Below are 13,575 nucleotides of genomic sequence, written 5' to 3' on the forward strand. Positions count from 1 at the left end.
CTTTCACTCCCCTCATCCTGTGTTTTTTCTCAGAGGATAAGCCAGGGGTGGCAGAGCTGAGTTCTATGTATTTATTTATTTGTTTGTTTATGAATTTGAAAAGGTCAGTTTGATTTACTTTATGGTAGGAGGTCTCAGACTTGAATGAAAGTTTAAGTAAGGTCAAGAAGACTTCCCCAAGTCTTGTACTAGTGCTGGTGCTGTCTAATATTTGATTTGGAGGAAAGGCACACACACGAGAGGGTGGCAAAATCAACACATGACAAAAAATTGCTCAGTTGCATTTAGAAAGGATGAGGAGGACCTAACAAAGGCATGATATTGGACCTCTGATCGTGGAGTAAAGCGACTGGGAGAACAATTTTGACTATTTATACCTACCGGAATTTAAATTTATTGAAATCAGCCAGGAAAAAAGATATGCATGCTGCTGCGGAAAACTGAGTGAAAACATCTCTTCAGTTCTTGGCTGGAGGGCAAATAATTTTATGAGGAATTAGGTAGCACTAAGACAAAATCAGAGAACAATACTAAAATAAAACAACATGATACGTAGTGTGTACTCACGATACGTAGTGTGTACTCACATAGACTACTGCACACAGGTTGTTTGATCTTAGAAGGGATAGGGTTGAGATGGGAAAAGAAAACGACAGTGAAAATAAATAGAAGTGTGAAGTATGTACGGGGAAACCTTGGGAGGTCTAAGTTGGAGAGTTAAGAATGAGTCTTTAATATAGCAAATGGTGTAGAGAAAATAAATCATGTCCATTCACATTTCTTTATTATTCAAGAATCAAGAGAAAAAACTATATCTGTTTTGAAACTGATTAAAGGAATTGATTTTTACGTAACATGCAATCTATCAATCCATTCTACTGGCTGCTAATGACCAGGTGAAATGTTCTGGGAAAATTGCCCACCCTTCATTTGAAAGGCTCCATTTAGCAAACTTTCCTCTAGCTTTTTTGATCATGACCTTTCCTAATTTTTGAGTACCCTTCTCTGCACAACAATGTCTCATCATGCAGATGAGGGCATCTCATCAGACTCAGCTTTAGGTACGTGGATTTTACTTATGGTGTGAAAGACACTGTTTAAATGTGCTTATGTAACGGTTGCTAGGTTACTCACAATTAGTTAGGTAACTAATTGGAATAGGAATGCATTAAAAAAAAAATGTTTTAGCAAAACTCAGCTGCTGCATTCTTTTTTTCTTTAAGAATTCCCCTCCTCTTCCTGCTAGCTGTTTTTCTAGGTAGATGCAGATACAGATGTATTTCATAACATGCTATATCAGGAGAATGCATTCTCCTGTGAGAATGTGATTTACTTCCAGAGTTAAACTTGTTGGTGAATATTAGGCAGAAAGAACAACCCAAGACAATGTTGTTTGTCAGAAACACCCTTTGGGAGGTGAGGTGGCTTTGCATCTTGCATGCCTTTGCACAGTGGTAGGGGGGTAACCATGAGCTGGGATGATCTGGGAGACAGAGAGAGAGTCTGCTGGGAAGATGCAAAGAATCCCACTTTTTCTGTGGAGCAAATAGATCAATACAATTAGACAGACTTTCTAGGGACTTGGAATAAATTTTTCTTGCAAAGCTATTGAAAGACAAGGTGGCTCCTCTGCCAAACTTGTAGTACTTACTTGCTCTTGCTTAATAGATGTTGACTGTAAAAAAGCTTTGCTTTTTGAAGAACTTAATCTGTGAGGCTGCTGTAAGAAAAGTGTAAGTATGAGAGTTTAATACTTCAGTACTGAGCTTCCTGCAGAGCATCTGGCTTGGATTCCTCAATGGGAATAGGGTAAGCAACAGAACACGGTAGGTTTTTCATACCAACAGTGCATTCTGCACAGAAGCTTTAGAAACAGAGAAGATATAAAAGTAACAACTAAAAATAACCCACCTTCACCAGTAACAATACAGAAAATACTTTCCATGCTATGTAAGTAATATATCAACATTTAAGCTGATTAATATTTGATAAAGTACTAACTTCCCCATTTTTTAATAGGAAGGCTGGGGCCCGAGATAAAACAGTGTCATGCTGAGGAGGACAAACACCACAGCATCCAATAAACTTTTTATGCATTTATTTTGCTAAGACCGATACCCATTTCCTTTGTAACTCTTTGTTTATTAATGAGTTGACTCATCCAGCGTCCAGCAGCTTGTTTCCACCACAGAGAGACGGATTTGTGCCTCTGCCAAGTGGTCTCAGAGGCAGAGATAACAGCCAGCAACAACAATAGTCTTCCCCACTCTATTTGCCAAGAACAACTGGCAGAAAGGACTCGGCGAACCACTTATCACCAGCACGCTGGATGGCTCCTAAGCAGTGCTGCTGCTTGCCTGCCACAGACAAACAGCAGGATGCAGCTTAGAGCTGAGCCAGCATGGTAGGCCTTGCCTGGCGGGAGGCAGAAGTAGGCATGAAGGCCATACTGGCAATGTAGGGCCCTGCGATAACCCAGCCGCTCTTGTAGCTGGTGGCATGGTGGAATAATGCAGCAGGTGATTCCCAAGAGCTGAATCCACACAACAAAAACCTGAGGATAGCTCGATGCTCAGGTATGGTTTGTTCATTAATCTGGACATATCATTTAATTAGCTGGGATCTTCTCATACGAAGTGCTGTGGTTTTTGAGTGTGAGCAAGTTGTCACATTCTGCAGTACAAGCGATGTGAGAGCCACTCACAGCAGTATATATTTGCTCTTTGGCATCTGCTTCTCTTGCAAAATGTTGGGTACCTGCTCAAGTCAAGTCAGCTCTGCTTGAAGATGATGACTCACTTGCTGGAAAGAAAAAGAATAAGAATCACAGAATCATTTTGGCTGGAAGTGACTTTTAAAGGCCATATAGTTCAACAACCCTGCAATGAAGGGACACCTACATCTACATCAGGTTGCTCAGAACCCCATCCAGCCTAACCTTGAGTGTGTCCAAGAAGGAAGCCATAGGTAAATTCTTTTTGAGAAGCACTGTCAAAATTTTACCTTGAAACCACATTGTGGTTCTCTCTGGGATAAATCCCCCTGCTATGAGTCAAATCAATTCATATTACACAAATACAATAAGAGTCACTCTCACAGCTGCACAGCAATTATTTGCATGGCTTTTTGGACAAAGCAGACATCTTTATAAGTAGTAATTAAGCTAATTAAAAAGACAATAAAGATGGAATTCATGTGACGCAAAGCTTGTTGTGGACAGTGAAATATGACTCGATGTATTTAATTTAACAAAAAATATGGCAAATTTGTGTGGTTAGGGTGGTAAGCAGCATGAAGTGGTATACTGTGGGTTGTTTACTGCAGCTAGCCTTCATATAATTAAACCCCCTTCAGATTAAGGAGAAACTGGAGCGTGCTAATTTGTTCTGCACTTCTTTCTATGCCTTACCCAAATTTTCTTCATTGTTTGACTCAATGTCAGAAACCATCTTTCCAGTCTGTCTTGGTAGAGATTACTTTTTGTTATCCTTTTCTCTCTTTGGTCTGCACAGCTAGATCTTATTAAGATTCTTCAATTTCTTTGCCTGCAGTTTTGTCTATCCCATAACTTCATCTAAATCTCTCGTTTGAACTTTTACTGTACCATGTGCTGCTCTTCAGCTCTTGCAACATTCTCTTTGTAAGCGTCACAGAGATGCATGCTTTTCTCCCAGAAAAGCCAGGTGTTAAGTTTAAATTTTGCTTTTATTTGTCTGATCATTCTTCTCACTTCTGATTTCAGAGCTGGCTTCCGTGTCACATTACGTTGTGTTTAAAACTCTGAGTCTGGCAACAGAGGGACACAAAATTACTTTGCTTTCTGAAATTTGCCTTTCCTGGTATTTTGAATTCTACAGGTAGGATTTAATGAACCATTAACATTATTTTTTGTTTCACAGGCGAGGAGCAAAAACCGACATGAAGATGGCTTGCAATAAAATTTTTCAGAACTGCTGGAAAAAGAGATGAGAAAGTTACTGATTTCCAAGCTATATCTGAGTTTAGAGTGGCCAAGTAATGATTTCCTGTGAATCAACAATATTATTATAGAATTTGAACGTCTAAAACGTACTTGGGCTATAATCTATGCCCAGGAGCCCATGTCAGCCTCCTCCCCTCTCACTCCCACTTTATCTCGTCACATCTAAAGTTAGACTGTCAGCACTAGAGGAGGAGACCACACCTTTCCCATATTCTTTTTTTTTTTAATGTTTTGCCCATTTTTATGGGCTCTATAAATAAATAATAACCAGTGTGGTGCCAGGGAAGGAAAGGAAAATGCTACATTAGATCAGAGTGCAAAATAAATCATTTTCTTATAAAATGTAGTCACTTATTATGAGAAATAACTCTTCCCTACTATGTGAATGAAATCTGTCTTTGCTTTAGCACCCCTGTTCCCCACTAAAGAGACTATCAGGCTATGAAAGGACATTTGGACACCTAAGTGACCTGACTGGGGAGCTGTTTGCTGCAGGCAGTGGCTGCAGGGGTAAAGCATTAGATGCTCCACAGGCTGTCAAAACTCCAGGTGAGGCCTGGACATTTGGCATTTGGTTGTCTTCTGGCACCCTTTTTGTGGCTGTGTAGCAATTTTACCTATGATTCAGTTCTGTTTTTCAACTGGATTTTAGTTCTTTTCATTCTTCATACAAGGATGTGATGATGCTGGAACGTGTTTCTCCAGCCATTTGGAACTCTAGGAAATACGAAGCTGGACATTATTTAATATTTAATGAGCTGTAGATCTCTTGTCTAGTGGTAAGGTGGTATGGAAAAGGAACACAAATTGTGTTGTATATACAAGAGAAATCCAGGGAATGAGGATGTTAAACACCTTCTGATGGGATAAGAAGGGAGCACTGTTAGAACTGCTGTTCTAAAAGGAGACCAAGCTGTGTGGCCACTTTGGGTGCAGTGTGACTTCTCTGTGTAGGAGTGAGCTTGGAGCTCCTGACAGCTCTTGGTAACTATCTGACCTGGAAAGCCCAAGGAATACTGGCTGGACTTGAGTAGTAGCTTAGAAAAGTACAGAAGTTATGTTTCAGGAGGTGCAAGAGTCTGTAATGTGCTGCCAAGACTCAGTTTTTTCCACTGCTGTCAGGGTTAACAGACATATTAGACTGTAACTTATCATTAAGAATGTTCTCTATCCATCTATACCCTCAGGATGCATTTGGCAGCTGATAGCACTTTTTATCCTCATACTGATTACGGTATTATATTCACACACCCAGCAACGCAGTTTTCTCAAGGAGTTTGAGGAACACTTCCTACCATTACTGACATGAGCTGGCTTTGGGTGGATACTACCAGTGAGTCTTCCTCTTGGACTTTCATCCTCCTGCTCTTCCCATCACTCTTCTGTAAGGATTACTCCTTCGTGTACAGCAGTAACATTGGCTCAGAAAGGACTTTGAGCAGTCAGATCAGCTTTTCCTGAGCTCCTTCCCACCACAGATGGGTTGAGACTCCACCCAAAATCTGTATCTAGTAGCCACACCAGTGAGAACTTTTCTCTGAGTAAAGGAGCTCTAGAAGTTGTGTAATGCTGACAACTGCCTTCTCACTTCCTTTCCACATAGACAGATGCAGCTGTTTGTGGTTTTTCTCCCCTCCCTGTGCATCAATCAGCTAACACTCAGCAAGTGCACCTGGCACACGTTGCTGAGGCTGAGGAGCCTGAGCATGGGCTGAGTACTGAACGTGCTCGGTGTCCTGCTTGAAAAAGAGCACCTGATGCTATTTTAAAATAGCATTTGAAAGTGGCAAAGGCAAATAACCCTCTAACAATATGCAAGCTGAGACCTGCTCTAATATAATCTAGCTCAGTGGGTTTGCTGGAATCTGTCCCCTGATGCATCTAAGCAGATTAGAGACACAGAGAGCTAGCAATCTCTTGACTTTTCCACAAACACAGCTTTCCAAGCTCTCTAAGCATGTTGTCTTCCTCCTAAAATGTATTAATAATTAATTACACATATGAAGAAGCAATTCTCTTTCTTGATGAAGAGCATGCTGAAGGTTTCCCAGAGCACAAAGTTTCAGACAGAGTACATACACAGCACCAGAACAGCCCAACAGTGGTTGGGCAGCTGAAAGGTCGGCTGGCACTGGGCTTTGTCTCACTGAGCTTTGTCTGTAGTTCCTGTTCATTAAATATGAGCAGGCAGGCACTGGAAGGATACAGCTTTAAAGCATTAGGAAGTACCACTATCATTGGTTACACAGAGCTCAGCACAAGAATGACATGTCTACGTTGTTGTAATGTTCTGAGAAGTAGCACAAGCCCTGAGAATATGGTTGAGAGGCAAATGTTGCCGTTGAATTTCTGATACTGGAATAAAGCAAGTTGCTGCTGTTCAGTAGCATGTGAGCATGCAAGAAAAATGTTTTCCTCTGAATAGAGGAGATACTGACTGCCAGGGCTGTATTTACAAGATACACTTGAAAATGCTCATCATGGGTTTGAGGATGGCAGTGTCTCCATACATGGGGGTGACCAGGGGTCACACACATGGGAACGTCCCTATATATGACAGTGGCAATGTCCCTGTATAGGATGATGATAATGTCTCCCTACATGGAGGTGGCATGTCCCCACAGACAGTGGTGACCATCTCCCTGCATGTGGGAGTATCCCTATATGATGGTGACAATGCCTCCATATGGGAACGTCTCTATACATGACGGAGGCAATGTCCCATATATGGGGATGGCATTGTTTCCATTCGTGGGGGTGCTGTGTCCCCCTACATGGAGGTGACCGTGTCCCCATACATAGAGGTGGCAGTATCAGCACACACAGTGACAGCAATGTCACCATAGGCGGAAGTGGCAGTGCCCCACACATGGCAATGTCTCTGTATGTGACAGTGTGTCCTATACAGTTGTCAGGGCTGTATGCTCCTTCTCTGATGGCTAGCAGGGAGGATGGGAGCTGGGCCACGAGGAGTGAAGGAGAAGGTACAACTCTGATTTTTCTGCAGGTGTTCCTCTGGAACTCTGCTGTAGCATATGATGTCTGATGGAGCTTTCACTAGATCAGCCTGTAACTCAACACACCATCCTTAGCCTTCACTTCACTGTCCCAGGACATAAATGGAGAATGATTTCTCCACCTCCATGTCACCAGCATGTCACTTCTATGCCACATGATGAACGTACACAGAACATAAGGAGGACATTTGTCCACTGACCATTTATTTCTTCCAATTGTGTCTTCGATTTTTTCCCATCTTTGATCATTTGTAATTCAGGACAGTATTTTTCTTCTTATTCTATCTGTGGCTAGTGTCTTTCCTACTGCACTGTGTGCTTTCTGTCTAAGCCTCTTACAAACTGCAAGAATATTTTATGAACTAATTAATCTCTCCTTTTCCTCCCTGTTTCTTTGAAAAAGTTATAAAGATGTTCTTCCATCTCAACTTCCCACCTACTACTTGAGTGAAGGTCGCTGATTGGAAAAGCAGTGTCTCAAGGGGTCTGGTTTATCAGAGAAGTGCCTTGTAAAAACGGCTGTAAACTCACAATATTGCACAGCATTACCATGCAAAATTGATGGTTTATATCCTAACGTCAGGTCCATTTGCTTCAGTGGGACTCCAGGCAAGCCAGTATGAGAAAAGAGGAATACCTGAGCCCATCTTTTAAGTATCTCATTTTGAATAACTCATGAAGACATAAGGATCTGGAGGTGTGGAGGTCTGGAGGAGGTGTGGCACTTCTAGAGGTGGGAGGGACAAAAAGCCTTTGATTTTGCTGTGTCCTCCAACATTGTAGAAGTTTGAATTTGCATCTCAGATTTATGACTCATGTTTCCATTACTGTCCAACAGTAGTACTTGTTCAAATAGAATGCTCAGGATGATGCTTTTGCTTTCACCATCAGATGCTGAGTGTACAAAGGTTAACGAATGACTCAGTGTAATAAAGTCATTGACTTGTACTGACTTGTGGAGTTGTATCAAGGAACTCTACTTCCTTCTGTACCTGAACTGTATGAGCAAATAGTGCTCCCAAACCAGATGTCATTGCGACAACAGACGTTAATAGTAATAATAGATTTTAAAAATATTATTTTTCAGCGATTATTTTTCACTGTTATATTTTTAATATCCCTGTTTTGATCTATCTTTGAAACGTCGTGAGGGCTACGGAGACAGCTGTAGCATCACTGTAGTGATGGAGTGAATGAGCCATAATGAACAGGAAATAACAACCGTAAAGGGACAATAAAGCAAATTAAAAGCTAACTATATGCTATACATTGTTCTTATATTTGCTAGTTAGAGCGCTCAGAAGAATATGTTTACTATGTATGGTATGTTCTTTTTTCTGCAGTAGTTGGCACGTATTAGAACAGTAGTCACTTGCAAACGATGCGAATATTTCTTTTCCAGAGGGAAAATGGGCCAGCAAAGCAGAAGTGCAGGATTGTCATTGTGCAGTGACCCAGCAGCAAGGTTTTGTGGTTCTTGTGTCCCTCTAAACCTGGGAGCATCAGAGGCTTCAGCTGGGCTACTGGAGATGACGGTCGTTGAAGCAGGCTCAGGCTGGCAGTGCCTGTCCACTGAAGGTGCTGGACACTCCAGCCTAACAGAAATCATTATATATATTCCAGCACAGTATGCAGACAACAAAAGGTCTACTCTAAAAGCAAATCTTCCCTGAAAAAACAGCTTCTGTTTCTGCGTTCAGCATGTACACAGTCTAATCTAGATAGGCTGCATTTCCCTATCCACGTGGAGATAGAGAAGGGCACAGCTGCCAGCAGCACACCTTGGTGAATGAGCCAAGTGCCTGCATTGCAGTGCCACCTGCTCAAGGCGGATCTGCCACATGGCAAACAGGATCCCAATCTGTACAGGATCAGTGGCCGGTGCATTGCCTGAGGTAACATCAGAACATTTCCCAACTCTTCTGGCAGTTATTTCAGCCTGCTGATGTTATGGCCAAAACAATTGTTCCAGGCAGCCTCCAGACAAACCCACCTCATTCATTCACACATGGAGGAAAAAGGCTGTTCTACTGATTGTTTTCATGCCTTTTTGTTTGAATGTGGTTAGTTCAAAGTCTGAGATGGCTTTTTGCTGAAAGCTTCTGCAGAGCCCAGAACCTGGTATGTATTTCTAAACAATGGAAGAAAAGGAAGGATGTTTCTTGGATCTTTAAGCAGAAATATGCCTTGCAATAGAAGGCAAATGTTTATAACTTCTTAGAAGATTTTAAAATGGTTATTCTGTAGGCAGGAGACCCAGTTCTGTTCTTTGCTTGAATTATTTCAAAATCACACTAGCATTTGAATAAAATATATGCAGAATAGATTCATTAAATTTGAATTGTGTCACACTGACTAAATGCCAAGTGAACAAGAGCCACTTGTTAACCCTGAGCTTCACTTCTCTGCTGCCCCCATTATCCAAAACTTACTTGTCCATTACTGTTACTACTGTCATTATTACACTCATCATTCTCATCCTGGTGCTTGTAGAGTAACATATAAAACTCCAAGATGCTGTTTGAACATTGTCAGCCTTTCCAGAGAACTTCAGATTTCTTGAAGTTAACACTGTAACTTAGATAAAATCACAACCACTTTGCAGGCTCTTTGGCTGGTATCAGAGAAAAGGCTCTCTCCTTTTCTTTTAGAGAGTGAGATACGTGCCTAGCTTATGTTGACTAACGTGCATTCTGCAGTGCCAATGACTACTAAATGCCTTTATTGTATTATTATATTTGTTATTATAGTGATGTGATCTGCTTGCCATCACAGACTCGGTACAGTGCTTTGTATGCATGCAAAACAAATAGTTATGGTTCAGCTTCTTTCATGTGTAGAAGATAAGGGACCTCTTCTGTAAAAGAAATCTGGACCCTGAACTAACTGCTGGTTCTGAGTACGTGCATCATGGATCAGCATCAACAGTATAAATGCTGTGTGAAATGTGAGGGTAAATGCATTTTAAATATCATATGGAGTAAGACTCTGCCTGTTGCACCACCTTAAACAGGAAAGTGAGCAGCAGAACACATTGAATAAAAGGCATTCTATTTATCTGGCAGTATGCAAAAGCATGATGCTTTTGAGGGTGTTTGTTGTTGACCGGCTGCATTTATGAGCAACCTTAGGACCTCCAGAAGATGATGAGAAGATGATGGCAGCCCACTGGCAAATGCTTTTTATTTATTCTCTGTCTGATAGAGACAGGAGCTGTGGTGGGATATGAACACAGAATCATTAAGGTTGGAAAACACCACTAAGATCATTCAGTCCAACCACCAGCCCATCCCCACCACAGCCACTAACCATGTTCCTCAGTGCCACATCCACATGTTTCTTGGACACCTCCAGGTACAGTGACTCCACCACCTCCCTGGGCAGCCTGTGCCAGTGTCTCATCACTCCTTCTGAGAAGAAATGTTTCCTAATATTCAACCTGATCCTCCCCTGCCACAACTTGAGGCCATTACCTCTCGTTCTAAGTATCATACTGGCTAAAGATTCCCTGGATAATTTTTCACAGCCATAAGTTCATAGAGCATTGTCTTCTGTGTGACATGGAGGTAGGAAGTAGACTGAGCTTAGGGCAAGCTGTTCAGAGGTCAGAGGCACAACACTCTGAGTCAGTGGTGATGTCACTCCTTCAGCCTCTGTGAAAGTGACTGCAGGATGCCACGCTAGTGTACAGACACAGTGAGAACCTGCATTGTACCTAGGGGATTGGCTGTCTGTTCTTTGCTTTCAGAACACCTCTCATGCTTCTTGAAGAAGAATGAATTGCTGTAGATCAGTCTAAAAGAGTAAAATAAGACAAATATGCTATTCCGGAGTAGTAGCTAGTAGCTTAGAGTTTCTATAAAAAGTAAATTGTTCAAAATGTGTCGAGCTAGAACTGCTTAATTATATTATTTTTTTTTTTTTCTTGCATGAAGAAATTGCTTTATCAAATTGCATTCAAATTCACAGCAAAGAAAAAATATTTGATTTAATATTTGTTTGTAGTAGGCATGCATACAGTCAATAGGTTTTGGCAAGATGGCAGTCAAGGAAAAGGTAGTTTGGTTTTTATCACACAAATTGAGCCTTCACGGAAAAATAACATGTTTAGATTTGTTAAACTGAGATATCTGAGTTTTTGATCAAGAACATCAGCATGGAAAATTAGTTTTGCTCTGGCTGAATGCCTAAAGCTACAGTCACTGATTTGGTCATATTTACTGAAACATTAGATCAGAAACATAGGTATCTCATACTTTTCTGGCATACTAAATATACTAGAAACACACTCATGTTTCACTAGATAAGACTAAATGCTCTCTACGGAAAGAGCAGTTTAATATTTCTCATTACAATAACTGATGCCCATTGCCAATGCATTGGAGAGCAGTGCAGAATGGCCATGCTTGCTGCTCTTCAAGCTCTCTGCTTGGGAACCATTTGGACGCCAAAGGGGAACAACAGAAAACAAAAGAACAAGCAGAAAAAAGAAGCTACGATACCTCCAGGTGTTCACAACAACCTCCCAAGATCCCGTCACAGCCCCTTTCCCATTTCATGAAAGAGTGGTTGTAATGTGGCAGGGGGGTTGGAGATTCATGATCCTTGAGGTCCCTTCCAACCCTGGCCATCCTGTGACCCTGTGTTGATCACAGTTCTTAACGTGCTCAGTGTTTTGATGTACTTTGCTAAAAAGCTGGACTTGAACAAATTGCTTGGGGTGAGCTAAAAAAAGCTAATCTGGTTAAATCATTGCATAGCTAAATTATTTATATGTAATCACCATTACCCACAGCTGTTCCACCTTTTAAATTCTGTTCAGAAATAGAATTCACTATATATACTCACTTCTAAAGATTTCCTAGATAACTTTATGTGTTCAGAGGAATGATGACATGCTCCTCTGCTAGCTTTGACTTGCTCCATCTTGTTTTCAAACAAGATTTTCTTGATTTTCACTTGTTTTTGCTTTTGTTTTGAACACTATTATCATTGTTATTACCAGCTTCCTCTCTCTTTTGCCGCCCCTATTTTTCAATGAGTTCTCTCTCTCATGTTTTTAGGGAAATATTAATATCTGTTCCATCTTTTCTTCCCTTTCCTCTTCCTCTTTTCTCTCTTAGTAACAATTTAACTATCTCCAAACTTTCTTCCTTCCAGCGTAATGCTGTTCCTCTGGTGATGTGAAGTAAAACCCTGTTGGACACCTTTGTCTTTTGTGAATTGAAAGAGAATGTGGCCAGTAGGTCATGTATCTGAATGTCTAGAATGGCTTTGTGAAATCATTTTGTGAAGTAGAAAGGGAATTGAATGTTAGCCTGCTGTGGAAAGAAACACAATCAGTATTAACTATGGTGGCTGCTTTTTTTAATTTTTATTTTTAAATTTATCTAGATAATGTATCTAGAGAATTAATATTCTAAGCCATAAAATAATGTGGTATACAGCAGCTTCTCAATTAATCTGAGATATCCAGAAAGTCAATGAAATTTTGAAGGACAAGACTTCCATAGCAAAAGAAGAGAAATAGTTAGAAACAGAAATATAAAGAAGTATGACAAAGAGCTAAAAAAAAAAAAAGAACGAAGCTGGCTAGAGAGAAAAACTTACTTGCACCAAAGGTGCAAAACTGTAGATTGCAGAAACCAAAGAGACAAGTTTGGAGTGAGTGAAATGCATAAAGAAGGCACTCTTGTTTAAATCCTAATTGACTCGCTCCCATTGAAAGCTTGGCTGTTTGTTTTATTCTTGATTCTCTGGACACTCTGCTTCTGTGAAACCATAAATATTGCATTTGACATCAGCTGTGAGGGGAGAAAGAAGTTGATTACTGTTCCCAAACTTCCAGATTAGATTACGACACACTGAAAGCATAAACTGAATGTTAAGTAATGGTAACTCTGTCAGTTAGAATTATAGTCCTCCATGCCTTTGAGTCTTCTTTTCTAAAGAAAGGTGGTGCTACAGTTCAGAAAAGAAAATGAAGGAAAAGAAATTGCCCTTATTTGTCCCCTAAATTGCAACTGGGTTCAAAAGAACAACCTCAGAGTCCAGCTTTTCCTTTGGTGGATATTAGAGTATGCTGGTCCTGGTTACGAGCCACCAAACGGGTAGAAAACAAATCAGGGAGAAAGTGCTGATTAAAAAATAATTAAAAACAGTTTTCTTACTGTATTGCATGTGGAACTGGCCAGAAACCACAAATGAGTAATGGTCTACACAAGTATGTTTTCCTTCAAAACTTTGTTCACCTTCTGGATATCTCAAGTATCCAAAATTCTGCTCCTGCATGCAGCCCCCATTTCTTGTGCTTCAAGCTGGTTTCATTCAGGGTATACTGAGAAATCACAGGGGCTCTGTAATGTGTCAGGCATTACAATGGACCAATATTAGTAGTGGCAGATAAAAGCAGCTGCAGGTTACTTAAGAGGGTGTGTGCCATGTAATGGAAGAGAATTCAACCATGGAAAAAATAGCCTCCAGAATTCCATCGTTAAGGGGAATGCATTAAAGCAGCTGCAAAATTAACAGACAGGAAATTCTTTCTTTATGATCCATGAAATCTTCAATCTATAT

This window comes from Meleagris gallopavo, chromosome 3 (genome assembly GCF_000146605.3).
Source record: "Meleagris gallopavo isolate NT-WF06-2002-E0010 breed Aviagen turkey brand Nicholas breeding stock chromosome 3, Turkey_5.1, whole genome shotgun sequence".
Classification (NCBI taxonomy): domain Eukaryota; kingdom Metazoa; phylum Chordata; class Aves; order Galliformes; family Phasianidae; genus Meleagris; species Meleagris gallopavo.